Source organism: Myotis yumanensis, unplaced genomic scaffold (assembly GCF_028538775.1).
Source record: "Myotis yumanensis isolate MYYU_CA2020_CCGP unplaced genomic scaffold, mMyoYum1.0.hap1 SCAF_8, whole genome shotgun sequence".
NCBI classification, from domain to species: domain Eukaryota; kingdom Metazoa; phylum Chordata; class Mammalia; order Chiroptera; family Vespertilionidae; genus Myotis; species Myotis yumanensis.
In genome coordinates this window covers 60,004,700-60,019,454 of record NW_027223759.1, presented here as the reverse complement: position 1 = coordinate 60,019,454, position 14,755 = coordinate 60,004,700, and positions in this window count along the sequence as shown.

Here is a 14,755-nt window from a genome sequence, read left to right as displayed (position 1 = left end):
GCATAAATATCATATATACACAAATAATACCATACTTTATTTTTGTGCATATTTGTTTTTTAATAATTTATATAAAACATACTAGGTTTAGTTTGTTTTAATAGCTGTATAACATTTTATTTTGTATATTTATGTATTGCTTTTGGACATGATGAAGGTTGTTCATAGTCTTTTTTTCCCCAGGATTGTTGTCACTGTGGTATGGGTTATGGAGTATATTTGCGTTTTCCCTAAATACTGCTGACTGCATCCCAAGATGGCTTTAACAATATTTTTTTGATGTTGTTAATCCTCACCCAAGGATATTTTTCTGCTGGTTTTTAGAGAGAGTGGAAGGCAGGGGGAGAGACAGAGAGAGAAACATCAATGTGAGAGAGACACATCAATTAGTTGCCTCCCATATGCACCCCAACTGACCCGAAAGCAAGCAATCAAACTTGCGACCCTAGGACCACAGGCTGCTGCTCTAACCATTGACCCACATCCGCCAGGTCAACACTGTACCATCTTAATTAGTATAGCTTCACATTTAGTAGGCAAGAACCCTTTCAAAAAAAAATGTTATAGTTATTTTGTGGGTGTGTTTTTTTTTAAAACTTAATATGTGAAGTTTAGAATCAGTTTGTTCTATAAAAATGTCACTGCAATTTTAGTGGTAATTGAATACATTTTAAATCAATTTTGAGAGGTGTTGTTACTATGCTGAGTCCTTTCAATCACCCAGGTCTTTATGATTCAAACAGTTTCATCATTTTATCCAAAATGGTCTCATACTTTTTTTTGTTAGGATTTTTTATAGACTAAATAAATGCTGCTTCTGTAAATGGGGTCTTTTTATTTTTGCTTTTTCCTAACCAGATATTTCTGGCATAAAAAAACACTACTAATTTTTAAAAATAATATCATTTGCGTATGTTAAAACACACGCGCATAAAACAGCAATACCTGATGTTTAAACATATTCAGATAAAATATTCGTATGTATATATGGTAAGCTAGGGGGCTGCCCTGAGCAAAATCCAATGGGAACTGAGTGCTGGTTATCTCTGTATTGTACTTATTTTCACAAGCAACATTGTAGTCAGAGATCCAGTGGTTGGTTTGTTCTTCTTTCCTGTTGACAGCCAGGACTATTTCCATGTGTCTTCTAGTTACGGGGAAGCCTTGTGTCCCTGAAGGGTAGCCTTCTTGGTGCCTGCACTACTTGTGGGCAGTCTCTTCCACCCAGGAGCCCAGACCAGCGAGGTGGATGGGAGCCAGATGCGGCTTTTTCTTGGCAATGTACAGAGAGTAGGTCTCACTTCCTCAGGGCTTTCTCAATTCTTTGTGAAGAAAAAAATAGAATATTTCCAACAACATCGATACCTTCTATTTATTTTCTTAACACTTGATTTTTGAATATTGATCTTGTGTCTAGAAACCTTACTAAGCTCTCTCACTGATTTTCACAATTTTTTCTTTTGGGAGGTTCTTTGGAGAAGAAGCTAAATAATGGCAATATTTAAAGTCTTTCTGTGACAGAGACCAGTATTTGTCTTCTAACATCCTTTGTTTTCCTTTGAAAACAGCCATTTTACCTGGACATATGGCTACACAGGATAAAGCCTACATTTCCCAGGCTCTTGTAGTTCGTTGTGGCCATGTGATTAAAAGTATGCAACTTCAGCCCTAGCTGGCTTGGCTCAGTGGATAGAGCGTCAGCCTGTGGACTGAAGGGTCCTAGGTTCGATTCCGCCCAAGGGCACATGCCTGGGTTGTGGGCTCGATCCCCAGTGGGGGCTATGCAGGAGGCAGCCAAACAATGATTCTCTCTCATCATTGATGTTTCTATTTCTCTCTCCTTCTCCCTTCCTCTCTGAAATCAATCAAGAAATATATATATTTTTAAAAAGTATGCAACTTCAGGGAAGTGTATTTAATGGGAAAATAAAGCCTTTTACCACCCCTTCCTGTATGGAATGCAGAAGTGATAGTCATGGTGCTGGAGCATTCATCTTGGACCATGAAGTGAAAACTACATATTGAGGATGCAGAACAGAAATTCTGAATCCCTAATGATTCAGAATCAGGCCACTGATGTTTACAGAAGGTGAAAAAGACACCAAAGCAAAACTACTATCTTGATTCTTTGGTTTTTCTGTTACTTGCAGCAAAACCTGTTCTTTCCAATCCTTATATTTCTTTTCCCATGTCTTCTGGTTTTGGCTATGCCCTTCAGCACAATGTTTCATAGTTGAGCCAGCCTTAATATACTCCTGAATTAAATGAGATTATATCTAAATTACCACCATATGTATGGTTTTTATTATATGGCTTTACAGAAGTAAATCTTTGTTAAGTTTAAGAAATGAAATTCTATTCCTAGTTTTCTAGGAGTTTTAAGGTACCGTGTACAGTGGTTAAATTTTTCAAATGCTTTATTTTTCTCTAAGTATCTGTTGAAATAACACAAATATATATATTTTTCTCCTTTAATCCATTAAGGCAATGAGGTACATTGCTAAATATCCAAATGTGAAATTATCTTGTCACCCTTAGGATAAATTTTCTATGGTAATGATGCATTTTTATTGAAAAAAAAATCACTTTAGATTCTAATTTAGATTCTAATTCTCTAACATTTTATTTCAGACGTTATGCACATATATTTATGTCATATTTCTCTTCTGCTTTTGTCTAGTTATGTTATCAAGATTATGTGATTTATAATGTAAGTTGTATAATTTTTCTTCAGGAACAGTTTATATATGAGAGAGATCATTGATCCTTGGAAATTTGGTAAAATTAAACTATTAAGATCTTTTGTTCAGTGTAGAAGGAGATTTTGAATAACAAATTAGTGTTCTTACTAATTATTCATCTATTTAGGTATAAATTTCATCTTGGATAAGTTTTCTCTGGCTCTCTGGTTCTTTGTATAGAGAGAGAGGTAGATAGGTAAATAGATATAGAATAAATCTAACTTTAGAAAAATCTTTTATTTTTTCTTGATTTTTTTTATTTATTAGCTTTATTTTTATTGTGTATCTTAATGCTTTTTTAAAAATCTCAGAAATATCTTTGTAACTATTTAAGTTGTGGCTACATTTGAAGTGAAATTATTCTGTTGAATAATCATTATCCATTGGGGAAGGGACATTTGCTATAGTGGGGTTCTCCAATTTTTAGTTTAAAAGTTAAATGTTGATATTTTCTTGGAAGAAAATGTAATAAGCATTACAAAAAGAACATAGTAAAAATCTGGCCTGTACTATGATGTGAATTGCTATGTTTTTCAGGTATTATTTATTAATAAGGAAGAAACCCACAATTCATAGCATGGGTTAGGGCAGGGGTGGGCAAACTTTTTGACTCGAGGGCCACAATGGGTTCTTAAACTGGACCGGAGGGCCGGAACAAAAGCATGGATGGAGTGTTTGTGTGAACTAATATAAATTCAAAGTAAACATCATTACATAAAAGGGTATGGTCTTTTTTTTTTTTTTTTAGTTTTATTCATTTCAAACGGGCTGGATCCGGCCCGTGGGCCGTAGTTTGCCCACGGCTGGGTTAGGGTGACATGTAATGCCTTCCTAATATTGTTCTTTCTCTGAACCTATCCCCAAAGTAGTTGTTAATCTATCTTCTTCAAGTTAAATCTCCAAGTTAACTTCAATTTAACCAACTTTTAAGGATTGACTTATCTGTGGTTAGTATGCCATGTCACATGGTATGCCCAAACCCTTCACAGGGGAGTTATCAGGTGCTAATCAATACGAAAATATATTCTTACCAATATTGTCATGGCAATGTCAGTCAGTGGGATCATTGAATTGACTTAGTCACGTGATATGGTGCTGGCTACAACCTCTTTTATGTAACAGGTAAGAGGCATGGTATATTTACTGAAGCACGGGCCAGGGTATTACATGCTGACACAGCCTCCCAATTGGCACTCCACCTTCATGCTTACTCCTTGCTCCACTATACATTTTTCAATTAACTTGACTGGCCTTCCTAAGGCCTAAATCAGATCATGTTAACTCCTATTTAAAATCCTGCAACATCACTCTGCATCCAGAAGGAAGTCAAATTCCTCACCATGGCCTAAAAAGACCACAGTATTTGCCACTGCCTGCCTCACCGACCTCAGCCTTTCTGTACAGCATCGTGTCCACTATTCCTGCCACGCTGGCCTTCTTACTGTTCGTGAAGTATGGCAAACCCGTTCTTCTCTCAGGCCGAGTTCTTGCCGTTCCTTCTGCAGAGAGCATTCTTCAGCAACACTCTCCGAATGACTCATGCCTGGCCTTCTTACTTAAATGTGACCTCTTCAGAGATACTTTCCCTCTTCTCTCCATAGGCCCCAGTTACTCTTTATCTCATCACTGTATGTGGGATGAAAGATAGCAACAGACAGGCTGAGGAGGTAAGTCTTCTTTATTGTTGGCAGTTGGGGAATTTCAAGGAGACAAGCACAACCTGTTTTCAGATGTATGTTGGCCTTTAAGGGACCCTGAGAAGGACCTTGAGGACAGTTGGACGCACAAAAGGAATAATGCTACCTCTGCAAACAATGAGGGAGGTCTCCCCTGACCCATGATGACTTTCTTTTTAGTACTTGCCAGGACTTGAAATTATATGTTCTTGGTTTTCTTTCTCATATATTGTCATTCCACACTAACATGTAAGCTTTTTGAAGTCAGAGTGCCTTATTCAATACTGTAACCCATACACCCAGACTGTGTCTCAGAGATGTTCAGTAGGTGTTTGTCCTCCACTGATTGACCGAACAACTTGTTCTCCATGGTCTCCCAGTTAACTCACTCTTCCAAAAGTCTTTTTGAGTTTTCAATCCAAATATGTTATCCTTTCTTTGAAGCCTTATACCTACCCTCTACTGACCTTACGTTCTTCCTGTATTCTTGCTATTTCTGTTCATTTCCTGTCCTCTGCACTGAAGAGTAAATGCATAAACTTCAAAGATAATGCCATGCTCATCTTTATATGCCCTATTACATTCAGCATAATTCCTTAGACAACTTTATAATAGTGCATCAATTTATCAAGTGATAGTAGTCCTAATTTTCTATTAATTTAGGCTGTTAAACTTGTAATATTTGAGTTATATACTCATATATTAAATGTAAGTAACCTTTTTTTCCTTTTAGAACTATAATTGTTTCTGATCTGGCCTCATTCCTAATGTTTTCTTTGCCCAGACATATTCCACTTAGAAATTACAAACTGGCACCTCACATTCTAAACGGAGCCTGCAGATATGTTTTATTTGGCTCTCATAATGTTTCAAAATGTTTGAATGAGCTGCTACTATTTGTGAAACTCAGATTTCATAAAATGTTTTGGACTTCTGGCTTTCCTGTAAAATAGGACAGTCTGGAAGCCCTGGGTTGACATAACCTCCTGACAACAAATGCTCAATCTGGTTCACTACAGTCGCCTCTGGTCTTGCCTCTTTGTAGTACATGCTTGGACCCTTTACATAGTGGAGTTTCAGATTCCAGCTTTATCCTATTTCTACAATGACTATGTACTTTTAATTAGTGAAGATCCAATAGTAAGTACCTAAAAACCACCTGCAATCCCACCCAGCCCTGTTTGACTTCAAAGTCTGAAGTATTTCCATTATCTACCACATTTGACTATAGAAGAAGCATGCAAGGTTTGGGAAGAAAAGGAGGATTAGATGACCCTCCTGTAGAAGCTTTCATTTGTTTAGGAGCAGAGAGAAGAGGTGGGGTGGGAGTTAGAACGTTTGGGTTCTACTATCACAGATTTCTTTGTGATCATTTTGTCACGTTGGGCTATAGTTCCTCCTCTATAAAGTAGGAATGGTGTGTTGTTGATTCCTAAGGTTCCTTTTAGCTCTTACCATCCTATAATTTCTTTTTGAAAAAATTTAGAATGTTTTATTTATATGTTGATTTCAGTTATTAACATTGACATACGTAGAGCTAACGAGTCTCTGTTGACTTGACATATTTTCACAGGGCAGTGTCTTTTCTGTGTTGTGCACACCTGTTTGATGCTTTCTAGGTACCCCCTGGATGTAGAAGTGCTAATTAAATTGAACACGATTATTCAAATAACTCCTCTGAGGATTATATTTGAGACAGTTGAGCGGTGTGGTAACATTCCCCTTGACATACACTTTAATTTCTAAGTAAAAGAGGAGAGTTCATGGTAAAATGCATTTTGGCTTAAAAAAAAAAAAGAAGAAGGTGGGGGGATGAATTATGCGTTGTCCCATCCCTGTGTAGTTGGCATATCTTCGAACAGCGGTTCTCAACCTGTGGGTCGCAACCCCTTTGGGGTCAAACGATCCTTTCACAGGGGTCGCCTAAATACATCCTGCATATCAGATATTTACATTACAATTCATAACAGTAGCAAAATTACAGTTATGAAGTAGCAACGAAAATAATTTTATGGTTGGGGGTCACCACAACATGAGGAACTGTATTAAAGGGTTGCGGCATTAGGAAGGTTAAGAACCACTGTCTTAGAACATGAATCACTTGGCTTGTGCTCCAGGGGTTCTGGCCTTTCACTGAACTTAACCCATCTGAACTCCTCCTTGAAGTGATTATTCAAGCCCACCCTCCCCCATGTGAATCCCTGTCAGACATGAGTAAGTGAGTGAGTGGTGTGCTTTCCATCAGAAGCAGCAAGAAGCCAAGTCATAGCACGGCCAGTACAAGTCCCTGCCTCTTAGGCAAGTGTGTTGTTAACAAGAAATAAAAATGAGGCACTGCAGGCCGAGCATGAAAGGAAACCCAAGACAGCTTCACACTTACTTTTTAATTAATGAGATGGTCAGAGATGTTGTTCTCTAACGAAGGTTAGTGTGAAGTGATGTGTATCCAAATACCAGACACAAAAAATGTAGCGCTGAGCCTTCAGTGGTAAGAGCTAGGATAAAGGATTTCTTTTTGATCTGAAAATGGATGATGGGAAAAAATGTTTTTTTTCACTGATGTGAAACATGGAAATTAGTGCTCACCTACGATTTACGAAAAACTCTTTTAAAAGCTCTGGGGGTTGTTTTCTCTGAGAAAAATGTTTGTAGCTGTAATTAAGAAATCTATTTAAATGGTGCCGATAATTACTCTAATTCAGATGAAAATCTGATTGAATACTTGGAAGAGTAAATTGCCCCAGCTAAGTTTAGAAGTTGAAGTAGTTAAATAGGTTTTCAAAAATAAAGATCCTGCTAACGTTAAGTAGGTCAGACTTAGTAGTGCTCTTTGTATGTCTGTTTATCTTAATTTGGGCAACTTGATGACCTTGCAATATTATATCCAGGACTAAAATAAGATCCAAAACAAAGTGCAGTGCATTGCTTGAGTTGCTTTGAGATGAAAGGTCCTCACTGTCAAGATCAGACACTAAAAGCTCTTGGAGAGTTCAGGTTCCAAGACAGTGACTGAGTGAACGACCGAATGTAGGGACTCAAGTGCGAGTCCATCTAATCTGCAGGAGACTAGTGGTTTTCCAAATGTGTCACAGGAACAACAGCAGTGCTCCCTTAAGTGTGTGTTCCTAGGACAAGCATATTGGGGAAAAGGGCCCGAGAGTCTCTACTGAACAACAAAAAAAAAATTAAGTAGATTATTTCCTGGAGAGGAGTAGGAAAGTAAGTAAAAAATGGCCGACCTCACATCATTCATATTTGCCCTTGGAAGATGTCCTGGCTATATTTTGGGAGCAGATTTATCAGCATAACTTAATTTCGCTTAGGATAATAATAAATAGCCATAACCAGTTTGGCTCAGTGGATAGAGCGTTGGCCTGCAGACTGAAAGGTCCTAGTTTCGATTCCGGTCAAGGGCATGTACCTTGGTTGTGGGCACATCCCCAGTAGGAGGTGTGCAGGAGGCAGCTGATCGATGTTTCTCTCTCATCGATGTTTCTAGCTCTCTATCTCTCTCCCTTCCTCTTTGTAAACAATTAATAAAATATATTTTAAAAAAATAATAATAAATAGGGTTTTATTTCCAAAATACACACCAAAAATGTACATAGGTGGAGAGAAATAGTTTCCCATATTGTAGGGGAATGACAAAGGAAAGCTAGTTTTGGGATTTAAAGTTTGCCAGGGAAAAGTTACAGAGTGAATGATCCAAAATAGATAATTAGGGGGTAATTGTTTATAAACACTCTCTATAACACATACTAGTATGATTACTACAAAAGCATATTGTCTCCCAAGTAGCTCATGACAATGTAACTTTCGTAGTACCTGGAATTCAATAAATCCATAGGAACAAGTATTTTTTCATGTGGGTAGTCACTTTGATTCAACTGAGTCAGGTTGTTTTTCCTAAGCAGGATGCAAGGTGTTTTCTTTCCCTGGTCCAGATGGATTAGAAGAAGGAAGCCACGGACAAAAGGTGGTAGATGAAAAGGGTGGACATTTATTGGAAGCAAGTACAGACTCCCATGTGGGAAGGAGGTTCCAAGAGGGTAACCCACTAAGCCACTTTTTCTAAGGTTTATAATAAAGGCTGTAGTTCTTTGTTTCTTCATACTCTCTTCTAATTGGTAGAATATCAGCTTCCAAGCCCAGACCCCACAGTAATGCCCCCTTCTTTCCCTCCCCCTTATCTTGTAACATTTCTCTGTCTCCTGTGAAAATCTGTTTTCCCCTTTCTGCCATTTGTCAGCATTTCTCTGTCCTCTGTGAAAGTTTGTTTCCTCTTTCTCCCCACACCCTGTGGCTTTTCCCTATCTTCTGTGAATGGATGTCTTTCTCTCCCCTTATCCTGTGGCACTTTTTTTTCCCCTTTCTCTGTGAATGTATTCCTCTGGCGGCTCCAAGCCTTCACCTATACCTTCTTCCCCCAAGGATCCTCTTTATTCCTAAATCTCCCTAAACCTGCCTATTTTACCCCTAAAACTCCTTTCAACTTTATTCCAATAAACCCTGGGTTACATGCTATGCACCTTGCAGCTGAGGAGGGAGGGTGGTGCTGTGAACATGGTGGGCAATTTGCATTTTTTAATGACAATTATTTTTTTAACACTTCGCCTGTTTTCCCATCTCAAAGATTACAATCACTTAAACCATACCCATCAAAGCAAAGTAATCAAAATAACATTTAGAAACTTGGGAAGAAAAAAAGTGAAGAAGACATTGGTTCCATTTTCCTTCTCTTAATAATTCCTTTTGATTTTATACAGAGCTTTACAATATATGTTTATACAGTATACACTACTTCATGTGAGTGAGTTTAGCCCAACTCTGAGTGGGCAGGGATGATCCCATCATCTGAAGGTGATCTTAATGGATAATGGATGAGGAGCCTGAGGCTCGGAGAGATAAAGTAACTCAAAGGTAAACAGGAGTCCTAGAACCTTACATCTTCCAACTCTAAAACCAGTGCTCTCTGTAGCCTTAAAACAAGAGAGAGAGAGAGAGTTCTTTCTTTTAACTTGCTAACTAACCATGGGGATGTCATATGCTTCCCTTCTGTTTCTTCTCTGGGTGCTCTAGGCTAGGAATATGATTTCTAGCCATGTACCCATATAAAGACATTTCATGAATAAATTGGTATCTATGGGATCAATTATAAATGAATAATACAGAGATATTGAAGACATATCTGGAGTCTCAATTGAAGCAAATGTAATTTAGGAGGCTCTGATGAGAGTAAAATGATAGCATGGTTATAGTCTTGAGGGTTTCATTTCCAAGAGATATTCAGGATTTCTAGACTGACTTGCTGTAGGACTGCTTCTTAATAGAGCTTGTGTTCTGTCTTATTCCCCCACATGTCCGGGGATTTTGATAATTCATATACATCATAGATTGGGAGAATCAATTCTAAAGATGAGAAAAATATGACACTCAGAAAGGAGATGTCCACATGGCTAATAAAACAGTCAAACCACAGATTGAAAGCAGGTCCTCTCACTCTCTGTCCAGTGTTTTAGAAGGAACTCTAAGGTGACAGTTAGTCACACTCCTTACCACCATTGACAAGCATTTTGTGGGCTCCAAGCATTTGCTGGACACAGAGGAAGCAAAGCAGTATAAAATATGGCCCTGTTCTGAAGGAATGCACTCAGTTTTAGAAAACAGAACAGACCATTTCAGAAAGACAGTTCTATCAGTTATATTAGCATTTAGGAAAGAGACTACTCTATCCATGTTTTCTTTTTTAATTTATCTTTATTGTTGAAAGTATTAGAGATGTTGCCTCTCTTTTTCCTCCCATTGACCCTCTCTACCCTGCACCCACCCCTCCCAGGCCTTCATCACACTATTTTCTGTGTCCATGGGCTATGCATGCAAGATCCCCTGTTAATTTCTTTCCCATCTACCTACCCCCTGACTACCCTCTGAAATTCATCAGTCTGTTCCATGCTTCTTTGTCCCTGAATCTGTTTTGTTCATCAGTTTATTTTGTTCATTAGATTCCACATATGAGTGAGATCATGTGCTACTTATCTTCCTCTGACTAGCTTATTTCGCTTAGCATAATACTCTCCATGCCCCTCCATGCTCTCTTAAAGGATGAGATCCTTCTTTGTTTAGCTGCATAGTATCCCATGATGTAAATGTACTACAGCTTTTTATTCACTCATCTACTGATAGGCACTTGGGCCATTTCCAGATCTTAGCTATTGTAAATTGTGCTGCTATGAACATAGGAGTGTGTATATTCTTTCTGATTGGTGTTTCAGGTTTCTTAGGATATATTCCTAGAAGTAGGATCACTGGGTCAAATGGCAGTTCCATTTTTACATTTTTTGAGGAAACTCCATATTCCATAGTGGCTGCACCAGTCTGCATTCCCACCAGCAGTGTGCTAGGGCTCCCTTTTCTCCACATCCTCGCCAATCCCTTGTGTTTGTTGACTTGATCTATCCACTCTTGAGAATAGAGCTTCCAATGTTTCACAGCTAATAGGAAACATCCTAATGTCTCCTGCTATAACTGGGTATTGTAAAATAGCTGGAACCCTTCAGACTGGAAGTTGTGCCATGCCTGCACAGCCGATCCTTCTCAACCATCACTCAGAAAGGTCAGTGAGTCTCTACTTCTGCCAGTTCCATCCCCTTCTGTGGACCCTTCTGTTCACTGTCATCTCAGGACAATAATCTGACATTTTCAGTAAGCCAAATCAATTTTAATTCTTTTAAAATGTTAAAATGTAAAAGCTCAGTGATGATGTGAATGTGCAGAAAGTGGGGTGACTTGGGCTGTATCAGGTTGGAAAGTTAACCAGTTTTATTTATAGACTTTTGTTCTGCATGAAATATTAAACTATAAAAGCACAGGGTAAACAGATTTATTTTTAATTTGTGTGTGTGACATCCTAGACATCTTATCAAGCTGAAGAATAGGCTGAGCTAATAGGTTAGATGTACATCTGTTTTCTCTCTGTTGAGAAGGCAACTCATAAAAATTCATTTTCAACAGATGGTTGTAAGGAGACAGAACTACCTTATTTGGATTAATACACATTCATGAAGAACATGTTACTTTCTGATGAAACTAAGTCATTTCATTAATCCTATCAGTAAACTGATCTAAATTTTTTTTGAAAATGTACCCAAACAAATAGTTGGAATATAGCCTTCCACCTTTTATTTTTGTTCCTTGGCCCCACATTTGATCATTGATAGCTTTATAGCAGAGACAGAATTTTGTTCTAAAAGTGTTAAATATAGGTCTTATTTTATTGAGGCTGGAAAAACTGAATCATACTATTGACATTTTCAGGTTTCTAACATCCTCCACCCAAATGTAAGTTCTAAATACTAAGTAAAGGACTCTTTGGAAAAGCTCTTTTCTTAGAAGGGTTTTAAAGAATGAAACTTTACTGTTTTCCCCTTAGTCTTCTAATATTTAAGCCACAACTCTTGCTCCAGGTTTGATAAAGGAAGGACCATTGGACTTGGGCCAGGAATCCTTGTTTCTAGTTCTTGCTCTGCCTCTTATAGTATATGTGAATTGGGGTGGGAGAACCAATGCCTGGGAACCTCAGTTTCCACAGCTTTCAGATGAGGGTCCAGACTGGTCACTGCTGTTAGAGTTTTGATGTCCTAATATCACATATGAGGTTATAGTCAAGGAGGGGGACAAAATGTCTTGCTGTCTTCACATGTATTCTTGCTTTTTTTCTATGTGTGAGCTATTTTTCAGTAGAGAAAGTGAGACTATCATACACATTTATTTTTGGGTAGGCTCATTTGAAGTCTTTGAAGAAATCATATGTTTTATTCTATTTCCTAAACAAGATTCTTTCATGGAATATAAAGGAAGGTGAAGCCGATTAAATTGCTCATCAATGCAAGTTACTTTGAGATTGAAATGACCTCACAGAAGTTTGTAGCATGATTATCATAACATGTCAGTCCTTGCCCATCTTTATCTCATCTCTTCTACCTCCCTCCATAGTTAGTCACTGACAGCAAAGAGAAGTATCCAGATTAATATGAATCTACTTTGTACATTGCACAAATTTTCCAGTTGCCACAATTCATAGAGATTCCCAAAATTGTATGTATAATTGTTTGAAATATGCATAGTATATTGTTGTTAATTTAAAGTAATCTAGCCTTCAGATTTAGAAGATCATGATGTGGTATTTCTTATTACATCTATTAAGGGATGTTAAACAATTAGAACTTAATAATACTTTTCAACATCTTTGACAACTACACCAAATCTGAAATATTGGAATGACAGCCAAAAACAAAACTTATTGTGTCCATTAAAAAATTAGCACCTTTCATAATGCTGAGAACCCTCCTGACTAGAGATTCCATATGATATTATTCTGAATAAAGTCTTAGAATTCAGTTTTGTCTATATATTTATAGGTGAAAATTTTAAATTTAAATGATTTAAAGTTAGAGAAATTTACCTAGTGTAAAGAGAAGCAATTTGAGAGCTAATAGAGTAGGAAAGTGTGATTTTAAAGCAACATCACTAGACATGGAAATAGTTTGCTACCCAGGCTTGCCAGCATGAATAATTCTCAGCTAGATTTGGATATAATTAAGGTAAACTTTCTCACTAATAAGCATATTATGGGAAAAATAAAGTAATTCTAGTTAGTTTTCCTAAGTACTTATTATAATAGGTCATACTAATATTATCCTTTTCCCTGATATTTGACATATCCCTCCTTCTCTCCCTCTTGACTATCAGGTCTGTTGCTAATATAGATAGGTGTAAAGTTCCACACAAACATGAATGTTCCTATTATCTATTTCTAGGAGTTGAGCATTACATTATAGCAAATCTAATCCTATGATCCTAAGTGATAATTTACATAGAGAATTTTGTCTGATATCTGTTTAAGGGATTATACTAGCCAATGGGGATATGAATTTTCTCTCCGTTGCTTACCCCAAGCCAAGTGAATGCCTGTCTTATAGAATTATTAAAGAATTGTATTCCTTCCCCATTCCTTTGGTTTCTCCCATATAGAGGGGCAGAAGGTAACATTTGCTCACCCATTTCCAGGGGAACTTAGCGCTGTCTGATTGATGAGGTTGGCTAGAGTAAAATGAGCGTGCTTGGATCTACTTTCTTTATTTCTCTTGAGAGCCAGCTGCCTGCAGGGAGTGTGTGCTCTACTCCTCTCCCATGAAGGCTCTACCCATCCTTGGCTGATTGTGAAGGGAGAGCCCTGTCCTGCCCAGCAGTGCCTAACACTGGGTGGATTAGTCTTTCTAATTCTGGGTTCAATATTGAGAAACGCTCTCGTTCACTGATATAAGCCACATCCAGCCATTCTGCTATTTTAGTAATAAATGACATATTTTACCTCATCCTTTTCTTTTTATTTCTTAATTCCATATTCAATTGGAAAAGGGTATTTTAATGAGCTCTTAGCAAATACCAAAACTATGTACGTATATTCTGATCATGTGTTATTTTTTTTGTATTCACGGGCTAATGTTTTATTAGAGAATAACTAAGCACCGGGATTTGGGAAATTAAAGAGTGGATTAGGTTTACATTTATGTTCTTAATTATAAAAACACATTTGACACCCTTGTTTGAGGTGTTAACTTCTCCCTCTTAAAGACAGCCATTTATTTGTTCAATACAGTTGTAAGCAGAATAGTTTTCACCATCCAGTCTTTAAATGTGCTGTTCTCTGTTAGATATTTGGGGCTATGATTTAACTTTAATGTACTGTATATAGGAAAGCATGGGGAGAAAGTATATACAGAGAACAACTAGTCAAAATCTAAGAGCTTGTTTTCTCATAGATTCCAAGCAGATAATATGCAGTTAGAAAGAGGAGATAAATCCAGAGACGGTGAAGCATGGAACAGATTGTTGGATCTCAGAGGGAAGGTGGGATGGGTAGGTGGGTGGGAAGAGATCAACCAAAGAACTTGTATGCATGTATGCATAATCCATGGACACAGACAATAGTGTGGGGGGTGAGGGGGGTGGGGGGGAGGGGGGTTGAGGACGGCCTAGAAGAGGTCAATGGGGAAAATAGGTGACATATGTAATATTGTCAACAATGAAGTTTTAAAAAGAAAAAAAAGATAAATAATAAGGGGGGAAAAAAGGAAAGAGGAGATAGGAATGAGATACTTCCCTAAAATATAGGTTCATTCAGATAAAAATTTTAAGGAATGCCAGAGTAGAAAGGAAGAGAGATGTTTGAGAATTGTGTTGGTATGTGGGTCCTCACTTTGATTCAATCCAATAATAGATTTTTAAAATCATATTTTTACATATATATGTATTTTAAGAAACTATTTGTTGAAGAGA